Genomic DNA, 13,504 nt, shown 5'->3' with positions numbered 1-13,504 from the left:
TACGGAGCAATCCGCTTCCTGCACCGAACATTACATACAGTGCACAACAACCGGTATCCAGAGTAAGTTGGAACAGCTGATCGGTGCGAGGTCTGGGTTGTCGGACACCCACCAATCCTATACTGATGACCTACAGATGAAGCCAAGTTTATCTTCACTCTAATAACTTGCTGCAAAGTGATATCACACAACAAAAGCCATTGAAAAAGTCAAATAAACTTTCTTGACACTGTATTTAATGCGTTAAAAGCCCATATAAAGGTGGCTACATCTGTATCCTGTGGATAGGTCATCAATATTAAAAACTGTCCCGTGCCCGGACAACTCCTTTTAGTAGGTTCTTTTCACATTGTGTTTAGGGTATACATCGGAGGTACACGTAGGAAAGGCCTCCTAACGTATATCTAGGACAGATGCCCCCGTGCCATAAAGTTGCATACGTCACCCATAGAACACCATTGTAAAATAAACGTATATTGTGCAATATATACATTTTCTTTGCATTGCACGGCTGCATAGGATAGCGCAGCAGGTATCGCTTTCCCATACAGCAAAATCAAACGTACCATGGTATACCAACCCGGCATGTACCAAAAGGTCACTCTTGACATCTGTCTGCCCCATAGGGTTCTTTGCACATGTGGTGTACAATGGCAGTGTCGATAAACACTAATACAGAATACACAATTTCCCATAACTTTGTTAGATAATTCTAAATGTATAATATGTGCAGCAGTTTCAGGATATTCTGAGATCAGCTATTAAACCATAACAATGACTTTCCTAGTCATCGGTAATCACAACCTACCCCAATGGAGTAGTTATAGTAGGTACAGAGGTTGCAGTCACAGCAAGGCATGAGGGAGGCTGATGGACCTTCTATCATAAAAAGTACAGCATGGTCGCTGGGTGGACTCTGGTAGAGATTGCACTTCAGGTACCTCAGGCTACGCTGCCTGTTAATGATAACATAATGCTGCTCTGCCTGCAAAAAACAATTCCCATCACACGCTTGTTACGTCGATTCTTTAGCATTTTTTAAAACTTCCCTGCAATTGCAAGAAACTTTTATTAGAACAACATATCCCTGCTGCTTATTGTGCATCTTAACATGTCAGGATTACTGTACACTATCTGGAGACAGGAAATCATTGTACATTTAATCTTACATCTAAGAAAACTTTCCTTCATAATAATTCCTGTAATGATGTGAAGATTAAGATAGCATTTCTATATTAGGTGAAAATTGTCATAATAAGAAAAAAAAGTTCCATGTAACGTTCATATTGCATAATTTATCGCTTGGCTGGGTCCTGGGAATTGAATTTTCTAGGTTTTAGGTCAGGTCATGCGCTTAAAGTAACCTTAGCCTGAGTTAGATAAAGCTGATTATAGTGACAAATTTATGTATTTGTAGCATAATCTTGTGCCTGTCACATATTAGAATGCTTTCACACACACAGATTTCTGACCAATCAGAGCGATCTTACAAATTTGGCCTTTCAGATGTGGTTTACACACTACAATAATTTTGACTGGCAGACAATATTTCGTCATATCAGTTCCTGGGCTGTTAAGCAGATTTCAATCAGATCGATTAGCCATTTACACACACCAATTAGATTGATATTGGTTTGATTGGACAGAAATTGGTCAGATAACGGTATATGTAAAAGTTATATTATGGTAATAAAAGTGAATCTATACACCCTTTTGTATCCCAAAGTTTGCTTTGTCAGCGTTTTGCCAATGGGCGAAGCAGAAATACAAATCTACTGTATAGTTCAGCATTTCAGCCTCCATTGACTTATATGTGGTAAATAATAGAAAACTTGCCCGTCAGTTAAAACGCTGACGAGGTAAAAAGATTTACTCATCTCTAGTGATAATAAAATAATGTAATTGAGCATGTAATGTAAAGTAGACAGTCACTGTATACAGCAAAAGTAAAGAACGATTATCTCAATTGGCATAAGAACAAATGTGTATTGAAATATATTACTTCATTTTTCTTAGTTTTTCTGTTAATTCGAAAACAGGTTGTGGGTAATGTAAATATATATTCATGTGAGACATATATTTTTTCCTCTTTTCCATACATTGATAATATACACAAATTATACAAAATAACAAGAGGTTTGTTTAAATCCCTTAGAATTTGGCAATTGAAAACGAAATGTTGAGGCAACAGCTATCAAGCAGAAGGCAGCCAGAGTCTGTGAACAGAAAACTAAGATCAACAGCCAAGCTCATTAATAACATAAGAGACCCTCATGCTGTTCGAAGAAAATTCTCAAATGTAAACAAAATGAGGATCCTATGTAAATGGAGCGGAGAAGGTGACACGCTTATATTGTACTTCATTCGAAAATTACAATCTGTATCAAATTGACTGTAGTATGTGTATTTCATGTGTATATCTTTTTATGTAAGGCAAAAAAAGAAAGGCACAGCCTCTGGATAAGGGGTGCACATCCTCACGGGAGCCCCCGAGTCCCACAATTATAGAAAAATTCAAGTATAAGTAAAAGTGAAGGTCTTTATTTGCCCACATGCAACTCTTTAGCCCAACTCCATGGGGCCATTATCAAGCAGTGTCACATACAACATGTGCTATATCTCTTACTCAATTGCATTCAGAGATTTATCAATCATATATTCAAAAACGAAAAAATATTATGAACAATACATGACAAAAAAATTACAGTCAATACATAATATGCCATTGTTTATATGCTTAGTAGTGCTTTAATAAGTGTATAACAAACATCAATACAGTTTAAAAAAAATCTATATTTCATTGATTAAAAGTGTATCATAATTCATTAACACCATCTGTATACAATTAGTCGACATATACCGTTATAAGACTCACCCATCCATGGAACCCCATTGCAAATCACCTCACATCATGTGAAAATTGGAGTCTCAATTATTCCAATTATTCCAGCGCATGCGCATAGGTGCCGACACACTGCATAATAAAGAAATGTCAAAAGCTTTAATCAATTCCCCACGTCCACAGTGCGTAGGCTCCGGAGACTAAACGGCGAATCACACTACCGTCACTCACAAGATCGATGAACCAATCAGTTAAAAGAATGCCGTATCACGCATCCACTACAGTAGTATCTAAATAGAGTGTACATCTGTATAATAGTAACACTATTGGGCTTATCATTTTATTGTCATTTTAACTGGGTGCCAGGGAATATATAGAGCTAGTTGGGCTGAAACGTTGCATATGGGTGAATAAAGACCTTCACTTCTTGTTTAAGCGGAGGATAATAATTAGCCTTCCGATAACAGCAACAGGGGGTAATTTGGCTGCCGAACCCAGCACTAAACATTGAGCAGCAATATTTTAAAATAACAAAAAAAAATTAAAAAACATCTGGAGCAACTACAGTTGACTAGAAGTCATCTGTTTAAATGTGAGTATTTTAGAAAACCTATTTTAAAATACCCTTTCATGGCATTCGGAGTTAATAGTAAGGGGTCTTTGTTTGGGACATTAATTAATTAGCCAGAACCAAAAGTGGCTACAACGAGAATCCATCTCTATCTCTCTCTGGAGGACCCAACATGGACTGCAGTGAATATGAAATCTTGCTGTTGGATTCTCCCAATGATTACAGCTGATTCATGGACATCCCAGTATTGGGTCAAACTGTGATCATTTTCTCTTTGGGGATCACTTCTAAGAAATCAGCATTGTAAAAAGTGGACAAACCCTTTAAGTAAATGCAACTGTGTCATGTAAAAGGTGGCATTAGACAATGTGTCCTCGAACACTGTTTTGCATCACCTTTTGGATCCATACACAGTGCTACATTCATTCAGATCTTGTTATTTCTTAGTAGCGATTTGCATTTTATTTTTAGATTAAATGTAGCTGGCTTTCATGTAGACTTTGTTCCAGACTATTACAGCATATGTCTTCTTAACATAATGACTGTTAGTAATGGCAAGGAGCCTAATATTATCCTGGTTCTGTTTATCTTTTCATCTTTCCAGTGCGACGTTTACTAGTGGCGTGTAGTCGATACCTTTCCCAAGCCACTGACTGTGCACTTCAGCGCATCCTTTCTAGGTAGAACGTAAAGAGGTTCATTTTACTCTATCATCCTTTCATCTTCCCTGGCAACTCCGGCTGTTTTTATGTTGTTTCGTTTCATACACTTGAAAGGAAAAAGGACATACAAGCTTTTCGGTGAAGCAGGTCCAATTTGGCACAGAAAGTAAAATGAAAACCAGAATGCAATTTTGTAAAAGTAAATAATACCAAGTCCTTTGTAATTTGTCATAGAACCAATTAAGTTTTATTGATTTATACTTGTGTCTCTATTTTATAAGACAATTGATTTTGTGCTTCAGGAGTTTTTTGTATTCTTAAATTGTTCCTGATTTTTAGCTATTTGGAGATGTTTTGAAAGCGCTGTCATCCGATAGAAGAAAACTTTATCCAGACTCATACATCCAAGTGGGTGTTATTTTCAAGTTGTTATAGACTCTGTTTATTCACCATGCCCATATCATTGTATAACTCGTATGAATCGCTGTTTAGTTCTCTAGAAAAGCCGGTTGTCAATCCTGCGAGAGCTGTGTCGGTGGTCACCCATCCAGTTTGTTCTTCAAGTTGATGTAAATGAGAAACAGCTGGAAAAAGGCTTTTAAGAATTTGACAGGAGAGGATAACCCATGGTCTTGATATACAGGTTATCTCTAATTTAGTGAGGCGGTGAGAATGCACTTAAAATAAAGAATATCCCTTTCTCTCTCTGGTAAATATTTATTTTATTGCAATACAATGCACCTACAATAATGTTGTAAATAGGCATATATTTCCATCTATAAACATTATCGGCAGTCTGACTAGTCATTCGCTATTGCCTGGCACTGTTGGTCTACTATGCAACTGGTGAATTATGTACCAACAGCCTTAGGGCGCATGCACATGGAGAAGCCACATGTATTGCCTTCTGTGGCGGGACATAGAGTCGTTATTATGGACCCTTAGGCACTCTGTATGCAACTGTATGATGCTTCCATAAGGCATCATATAGGGAGTATACCTGCATAGTACAACATGATGAAACACATAAAATTGTAGGAACACAGGTGCCAAATTGTAGTTCTCCCCAACACAGATCAGTAACACAGTATTGTGAATGAGCCTTATTGTTATATTTCTTTAACCCTTTAAAGTGAAACTGCCAGCAACTTTATGCTATCCTCTCTGAGGGCAGAATATAGCAGTGACAGATTTCAGCAGTCTGTGACTTATGTCTGATAATTATGTGATTTTTGTCAACTTGCATTTTAAATGTTGCAGCATTCGCATCTGGCTGGGAGGAAGGAGTTTGATGTTTCCATGAGCTGCTGCTCCCATCGCCAATGATTGCCAGGTTTCTCCCTATTAGGCTAGGTTCACATCTGCGTTGTGCAATTACGTTGTTCTGCTCCGTCAGAGGAGCAGAACAAGGGAATAACGGAACCAATGGTTCCATTGCACAACGGACACTGCCAGTTGGCGAAAAAACCCAGTGACTTTAAAGGGTTCCTTCGGCTTACCGTCGGGGTGTCCGTGATTTTTCCTGGTCACAATAGCTCAGTATGTTGCGCAATTGTCTTCGGTAGACTCCGGAAAACCCTGCTGGATGTGCAATGGAGGCCCCTAACGGAGCCTATGATGCAGATGTGAACTGAGCCTTATTGTGCAAAGGGAGAAAGCAGTCAATCATCGGCGGCTGGGTGGGGAGCACGACAGTTCATGAATACGCTAAACTGCTTGCTCCCAACGGGATGCAAGCGCTGCAACATTTAAAATGTTAGTTAACAAAATTCACATAACAATTAGACATAAGTGACGGACCCCTGTGACAGGTCGCTTTTAAATCTATCCTTTCCAGTTGTTTTTTTTTTAACAAAAATTGCATGTAAAACAACATGTGTACAAGGCATCAAGATAAGAAAATGGAGGACAATATAATTATAATACAATTTAATGTAAACTATATGTAAAAATACTATTTATATAATTCTGAAAAATGAGAACATTGAAGGCAGTATTAGGCATCAGCCCCCATCATTTATTGTTTCCTCCCAGGTCACAATCAGATTTGTATAAAGCAACATGTAAAGTTAAACAAACAGGAAAGTAAAATGCGATTATCAATTCCCACAAACTTAAGCATAAGATTACTGAGTATCAAAGTAACAAAACACAGCAAATGATATCTAATGTCTAAGTATAGTATTGTCATTCAGAGGGAAGATCAGAAAATGCTAAAATTGTCTCTGGGTATTTTGATTGTTTTCATCCTACTGCACAACTGGCTTTCATCCCAGCATACTTTCCACTCTTCCCAAGTGGTCTTCACAAGTGTGCCTTTAAGTAGTGTACTGATGAGCCAAAAACCACCTAAGTAAACAAAGAGAATTAAAGGAGTGAGTAGAAGAGTTACAGGAAAAGGAGAAAGACTTTCAAGGCCCGACTAGAGTCAGAAAGTCTAGACTCCAGATGTGACTATACAGCAGAAATGAATTTTAAAATGGACCTAATGCATTTATCTGCCAGATGTCACAAGGCCCAGAAATAAATCCTCAGAAATGGTGACATAGTTGGCTCTGCACTTTCCAAGACATTTATCTTAACAGTTATGATGTAAAAAAAAAATGTGGAAAAGCATTAGATCGTTCTCTGACATGAAGGCCAAGAGATACCAAGAGAATCATTGTGTAAAGTCTCCAACTCTTTATATTGTGTACAGCATATAGGAACAAGCTGTGAAAAGGAGAATAATTGTGGTTCTTGATGGTGACATTTGGCAATCTTATATTAACAACTGTCTACATATGGAAACTAAGCTTATATTAATAAGTTTTGCTGAAAATCCAAACGTATTAAAATGTACTGATGGTTTACAAAGATGATAGATAGATAGATAGATTTGGAATGCTGCCTAATTTGTCTAGGTTGTTGGTCCTGACCCCGGTAGGCTTGCACCCATCCATTTTTGGCGACTGTGCGGCTGTTTTTTGTATAAAGATAGATAGATAGATAGATAGATAGATAGATAGATAGACATTTAGCCAGATGGTAGCATCATATGATAAAATTCATCACTTCATGTCATAAGCTTATTGTTATGACACAAGGGATGCAGTTGGGCACCAGTCACAAAGTGAATCAGCTGTACCATTTGCATTTACTGTAGTTATAGTAACACCCAGTGCCCATTGCCTGTTTTGGGGGCCCATACTGTGTATCTGTGTAAACAGAGGCACAAGCAGGTTTTTTGCACAGTCAATACTCCACTAAAATGGGCTCTTTCACCTTTGCTAGTGGTCGGTGTTCATAGTCACTTAACGACCCCTTAACGACCGCCAATACGCCTTTTCACGGTGGCCGTTAAGGGTACTTATGCCAGAGCGCCGCCTTTTCACATCGCTGTGTCATAAGCCCGCCACGGGTGTCCTGTGCCGGCTAAAGCGGGTGTCGGGTGGTCTAGAGACAGCCGGGCACCTGCTGTAATGGGCGGGATTGATTTCAACATCGATCTCACCCGTTTAACCCCTTAGGTGTGGCGCTTAATAGCGAGCGCCGCATCCAAGTGGTTTTGGAGGGAGGGTGCTCCCTCTCTCATCCCATCGGCACCCTGCAATTGCAATCGCAGGGTACCGATGGCTTCTATGGCAGCCAGGGGCCTAACAAAGGCCCCCAGGTCTGTCTATAGTGGATGTCTGCTAAGCCATGCCCGAGGCATGACCTAACAGGTGCCTGTCAGTTTTACACTAACAGTCAATAATACGCTGCCATACAGAAGTATTGCAGTGTATTATAAAAGCGATCAGAAGATAGCATAGTGAAGTCCCCTAGTGGGACTAAAAATAAAGTTATCAAAAAGTTGAATAAAGTTAATAATAAATAAACAAAATACTTTAACCCCTTAGTGACCAATAATACGCCTTTTAACGTTCGTCACTAAGGGGCCTTAGGCTAGGCTGACGCCTTTTCACGTGAGCCTAGTCTAAGGGCTCTGCTGTCTGAAGGCCGTTTAACCCGTTAAATGCCGCCGTCAATAGCGACCGCGGCATTTAACTTGTTTACAGAGGGAGATGCGCTCCCTCTGTCACCCATCGGCGGCCCGCAAATGCAATCGTGGGTCTCCGATGGGTTGTCATGGCAGCCGGGGGCTTGATAAAAGCCCCCAGGTCTGCCCTGGGCATATGCCTATTAGGACGCGCCGGAGGCACGTCCTAATAGATTGCCTGTCAGATTTACACGGACAGGCAATAATGCTCTGTTATACGAAGTATACCAAAGCATTATATCAGCAATCTGAAGGTCGCACAGTAAATTCCCCTAGTGGGACTAATGAAATAAATAATAAATGTGAAATATAGATTATTAATAAAAATGACAGTAAAAAAATAAATAAAACCATTTTTTTCCATAAAAAGTGGTTTTATTTAGTAAAAGTGTAAAAAATCAATAAAAGTACACATATATGGTATCGCCGCGACCATAATGACTCCATTAATAAAGTTAGTATGTAATTTAAACCGCAAGGTGAACACCGTAAAAAAACAACGCAAAAAACAATGGCGAAATTGCACATTTTTTCCTTTGCCCCCCAAAAAAGTCATAATAAAAATGAATCAATAAGTCCCATGCACCCCAAAACAGTACCAATCCAAACTACGTCTCGTAAGTGCAGAAAACAAGCCCAAAAAATCACTACATTGATGGAAAAATAAAAAAGTTACGGCTCTTGGAAAGCGACGATGCAAAAACAAATCATTTTAGTTCAAAAGACTTTTTATTGTGCAAAAGTCGTAAAACATAAAAAACTTCTACATATGTGGTATCGCCGTAATCGCACCGACCCATAGAATAATGGTACCATGTTATTTACGCCGCACAGTGAACGGCGTCAATTTAAAAACGCATAGAACAATGGTGGAATTTCAGTTTTTTTTTTATAATCCCCCCAAAAAAAGTTAATTAAAGTTACTAAAAAAATTATATGTACCCTAAAATTGTGCTATTAAAAAGTACAACTAATCCCACAAAAAACAAGTCCTAATACAGCTATGTAGACAAAGAAATAAAAAAGTTATAGCTCTTTGAATGCGACTATAGAAAAACGAATAAAATAGCTTGGTCATTAAGGCCTAAATTGGGCTGGTCACTAAGGGGTTAATATGAAAAAGCAAAACAAAATGTAAAACATTACACTTATTTGGTATTGCCGCGTCCGTAACGACTCCACCTATAAAGCTACTTTGTTATTTAACCTGCACGGTGAAAGCTGTAAAAAATAAAATAAAAAACACTGCCAGAATTGCTGTTTTCTGTTCATCGTGCCTTCAAACAAATTTGATAAAAAGTGATCAAAAGGTCGCATGTACTCCAAAATGGTACTAATAAAAACTAGAAGTCGTCCCGCAAAAAACAAGCCTTCATACTGCTGCATCGGCATAAAAATAAAACAATTATGGATCTTAAAACATGATGAAACAAAAACAAATAATTTTGAAAAAAAAGTGTTTTTACTGTGTAAAAATAGTAAAACATACAAACTCTATATAAATTTGGTATAGCCACAATCGTAATGACCCACTGAATAAAGTTATTATGTTATTTATACCACACGCAAAAAAAGAGTGTCGAAATTTATGGATTTTTTTTCCATTACCCCGCAAAAATGTTAATAAAAGTTAATCAATAAATTATATGTACCCCAAAATGGTGCTATTAAAGACCTTATACAGCTATGTCGACGCAAAAATAAAAAAGTTATAGCTCTTGGAATACAACCATGGAAAAACTTAAAAAATAGCTTGGTCATTAAGGTCTAAAATAGGCTGGTCATTAAGGGGTTAAAGGGGTACATTAGTGTTTTGTTTTCTTTTGTATTTAAACTTCTTGATCTGTTAACTGCTGCAGTGGATAACTTGTGTTCTGTGTATTGGTATTCTATCGTATACACCGTGGAGGTCATATAAACATAAATGTGAATATACATATTAGTCTAACTTCGCATCTGCGTCAGATGATCCAGGTCAAAAATATGGAGGGATGGTTGGAAAAGGGAGGATCCTGTAGGGCGCTGCTGCATGGCTGTTTGTAAAATCCAACAATGGTAGACGGAATGATAAGAAGATATGTTTATTATAAAACAATAATGGCAACGCGTTTCAACGCTGTACTAGCGTCTTCCTCAGGCCATTAAAGTTAAATACAAAAAGGGTTTCTTATATATCAGCGGGAATTTGGGTACACAGGAAGGAAAAAGGGCCAAAAGGGGAAAGGTCAAAGGGTGACCGTGACGTCAAAAATAACATCTATATCAGGAAATTTAAAACAAGTTAATTATATAAAAAACTAAAAGGAATAAAAACCATCACTGTTACTTTATAGGAAGTTACATACAATAGTAAAAGAATGCGTCTATCAAACATGGTTTAGAAGATCGACGGAGGGGATCGATGAGACCCACACTTTAATCTATATAGACATATATTGTTGATAAAAACACGAATAGGGTGTAAAAAAAATGTGGGATACAATATAAAACATAATAAGTCGCTGAGTATGAAATGTAAACATATAAATGGATGTTATGAAGGGAGAGCGTAATATCGCTGATTGCTGTATTATTGTGGCAATATAAGTGAGCATCTTTGTCACTGGTATCAGTAAAGCATATTGAGTGAATAAGAAGATTTTTTTATTATTGAGGAAGGATAGAATTACTATGAATAATGGTAGCATACAAATGGATGTTATGAGTGGAAAGGGCGATATCGCTAGTTGCTAGGTAATTCAAGCTACGCTGATAGGCGTTTCCGTAGTTTAGGCAACCACAGCAGCCCGTGGTATAGGGTGCCTATTGCTTATTAGATAGATTAGGCTGAAAAAAGGGGGGACTGTTATTGCAAGTAAAGATTGATGTAAATGTTGGTGAATAGTTTATTGGAAACATACGAATTAGTCTTTAGAAGTGAAAGCAGAACTATCAAGCTGCTTGGGAGACGTTAATTAGCGTCTCCGTAGTCAAGGCAACCGCAGAGGCTATCACGGGGGGAAGGAGTTAGTTTTCTACACTGTCAGGGGAAAAGGAAGAAAGTTGAAGAACGGTAAGTCATAAAGGAATTATTCTTTGTTGGTGCAGGTTCATATGTTGCAACATACGTTGTATGATGTTGTTCCCGTACGTGTGATTATCCAAAAAAGACAGATAAATTCAAAGAGCCATTGGAATATCAATTTTAAAGGGATAAAGCTGTGTTTATACATATGGGATATATATATATATATATATATATATATATATATATATATATATATATATAGCAACAAAAGAAAACAGCAGCACTCACTAGAGAAGATGCACAGGTGCCAAGCAAGCCATCCAGATCCAAGGACTAGGTAGTATATAAAAGTAGAGATCTTGCAGCACTCAAAGTGCAATTGCTTGATAAAGGTCCTATTGTTGGACAGAAACGTCGCTGTTTGTTGGCTGAATAAACCACTTTATTTTCACCACTTTGAGTGCTGCAAGATCTCTACTTTATATATATATATATATATATATATATATATATATATATATATATATATACATATATATATATATACAGTGAAGGAAATAAGTATTTGATCCCTTGCTGATTTTGTACGTTTGCCCACTGTCAAAGACATGAACAGTCTAGAATTTTTAGGCTAGGTTAATTTTACCAGTGAGAGATAGATTATATTTAAAAAAAAACAGAAAATCACATTGTCAAAATTATATATATGTATTTGCATTGTGCACAGAGAAATAAGTATTTGATCCCTTTGGCAAACAAGACTTAATACTTGGTGGCAAAACCCTTGTTGGCAAGCACAGCAGTCAGACGTTTTTTGTAGTTGATGGTGAGGTTTGCACACATGTTAGATGGAATTTTGGCCCACTCCTCTGTAATCATCTGTAAATCATTACGATTTCGAGGCTGTCACTTGGCAACTCAGATCTTCAGCTCCCTCCATAAGTTTTCGATGGGATTAAGGTCTGGAGACTGGCTAGGCCACTCCATGACCTTAATGTGCTTCTTTTTGAGCCACTCCTTTGTTGCTTTGGCTGTATGTTTCGGGCCATTGTCATGCTGGAAGACCAAGCCACGAGCCATTTTTAATGTCCTGGTGGAGGGAAGGAGGTTGTCACTCAGGATTTGACGGTACATGGCTCCATCCATTCTCCCATTGATGCGGTGAAGTAGTCCTGTGCCCTTAGCAGAGAAACACCCCCAAAACATAATGTTTCCACCTCCATGCTTGACAGTGGGGACGGTGTTATTTGGGTCATAGGCAGTATTTCTCTTCCTCCAAACACGGCGAGTTGACTTAATGCCAAAGAGCTAAATTTTAGTCTCATCTGACCACAGCACCTTCTCCCAATCACTCTCAGAATCATCCAGATGTTCATTTGCAAACTTCAGACGGGCCTGTACATGTGCCTTCTTGAGCAGGGGGACCTTGCGGGCACTGCAGGATTTGAATCCATTACTGCGTAATGTGTTACCAATGGTTTTCTTGGTGACTGTGGTCCCAGCTGCCTTGAGATCATTAACAAGTTCCCCCTGTGTAGTTTTTGGCTGAGCTCTCACCTTCCTCAGGATCAAGGATACCCCACGAGGTGAGATTTTGCATGGAGCCCCAGATCGATGTCGATTGACAGTAATTTTGTATGTCTTCCAGTTTCTTACTATTGCACCAACAGTTGTCTCCTTCTCACCCAGCGTCTTACTTATGGTTTTGTAGCCCATTTCCAGCCTTGTGCAGGTCTATGATCTTGTCCCTGACATCCTTAGAAAGCTCTTTGGTCTTGCCCATGTTGTAGAGGTTTGAGTCAGACTGATTAATTGAGTCTGTGGCCAGGAGTCTTTTATACAGGTGACCATTTAAGACAGCTGTCTTTAATGCAGGCACCAAGTTGATTTGGAGCGTGTAACTGGTCTGGAGGAGGCAGAACTCTTAATGGTTGGTAGGGGATCAAATACTTATTTCTCTGTGCCCAATGCAAATAAATATATATCATTTTGACTATGTGATTTTCTGTGTTTTTTTTAAAAATATAATCTATCTCTCACTGGTAAAATTAACCTAGCCTAAAAATTCTAGCCTGTTCATGTCTTTGACAGTGGGCAAACTTACAAACTCAGCAAGGGATCAAATACTTATTTCCTTCACTGTATGCAGAAAACAAAAGGGATATATATATGCAGGAAACAAAAGGGCTTTTATGTTTACAGCATTACTTACTTTAAATGAAAGCTTATGCATTGCAATCAGGGTGGCGTGGAGCTTTTATATGGACTGACAATTGGATAAACATCAGTCTAAGGAAGATTCAGAGATGTCGTTGAGACCTCGTGGGTAATGTTTGCAGCTTGAATATCCAATAGTTCTCCCTTTGTTTCAATTTATGAAATCTATTGGGAACATCAGATG

The 13,504-nt window shown here is 38.3% G+C and overlaps 1 long non-coding RNA gene across 3 annotated transcripts in view; it reads right to left on the bottom strand.

The window, feature by feature from the left end:
• Window positions 1–5,958: 5,958 nt before the first annotated feature.
• Window positions 5,959–13,504, bottom strand: part of LOC142651632 (uncharacterized) — a 28,001-nt gene continuing 20,455 nt past the window's right edge. For all 3 annotated transcript variants that reach the window (XR_012847657.1, XR_012847658.1, XR_012847656.1), the window contains exon 5: window positions 5,959–6,424. This is a non-coding gene — a long non-coding RNA (uncharacterized LOC142651632). The remainder of the gene's footprint in view (window positions 6,425–13,504) is intronic.

This window comes from Rhinoderma darwinii, chromosome 5, assembly GCF_050947455.1.
Source record: "Rhinoderma darwinii isolate aRhiDar2 chromosome 5, aRhiDar2.hap1, whole genome shotgun sequence".
Lineage (NCBI taxonomy): Eukaryota > Metazoa > Chordata > Amphibia > Anura > Rhinodermatidae > Rhinoderma > Rhinoderma darwinii.
The sequence above is the reverse complement of the archived record's forward strand: the minus strand, read 5'-3'. Positions and strand labels throughout refer to the sequence as shown.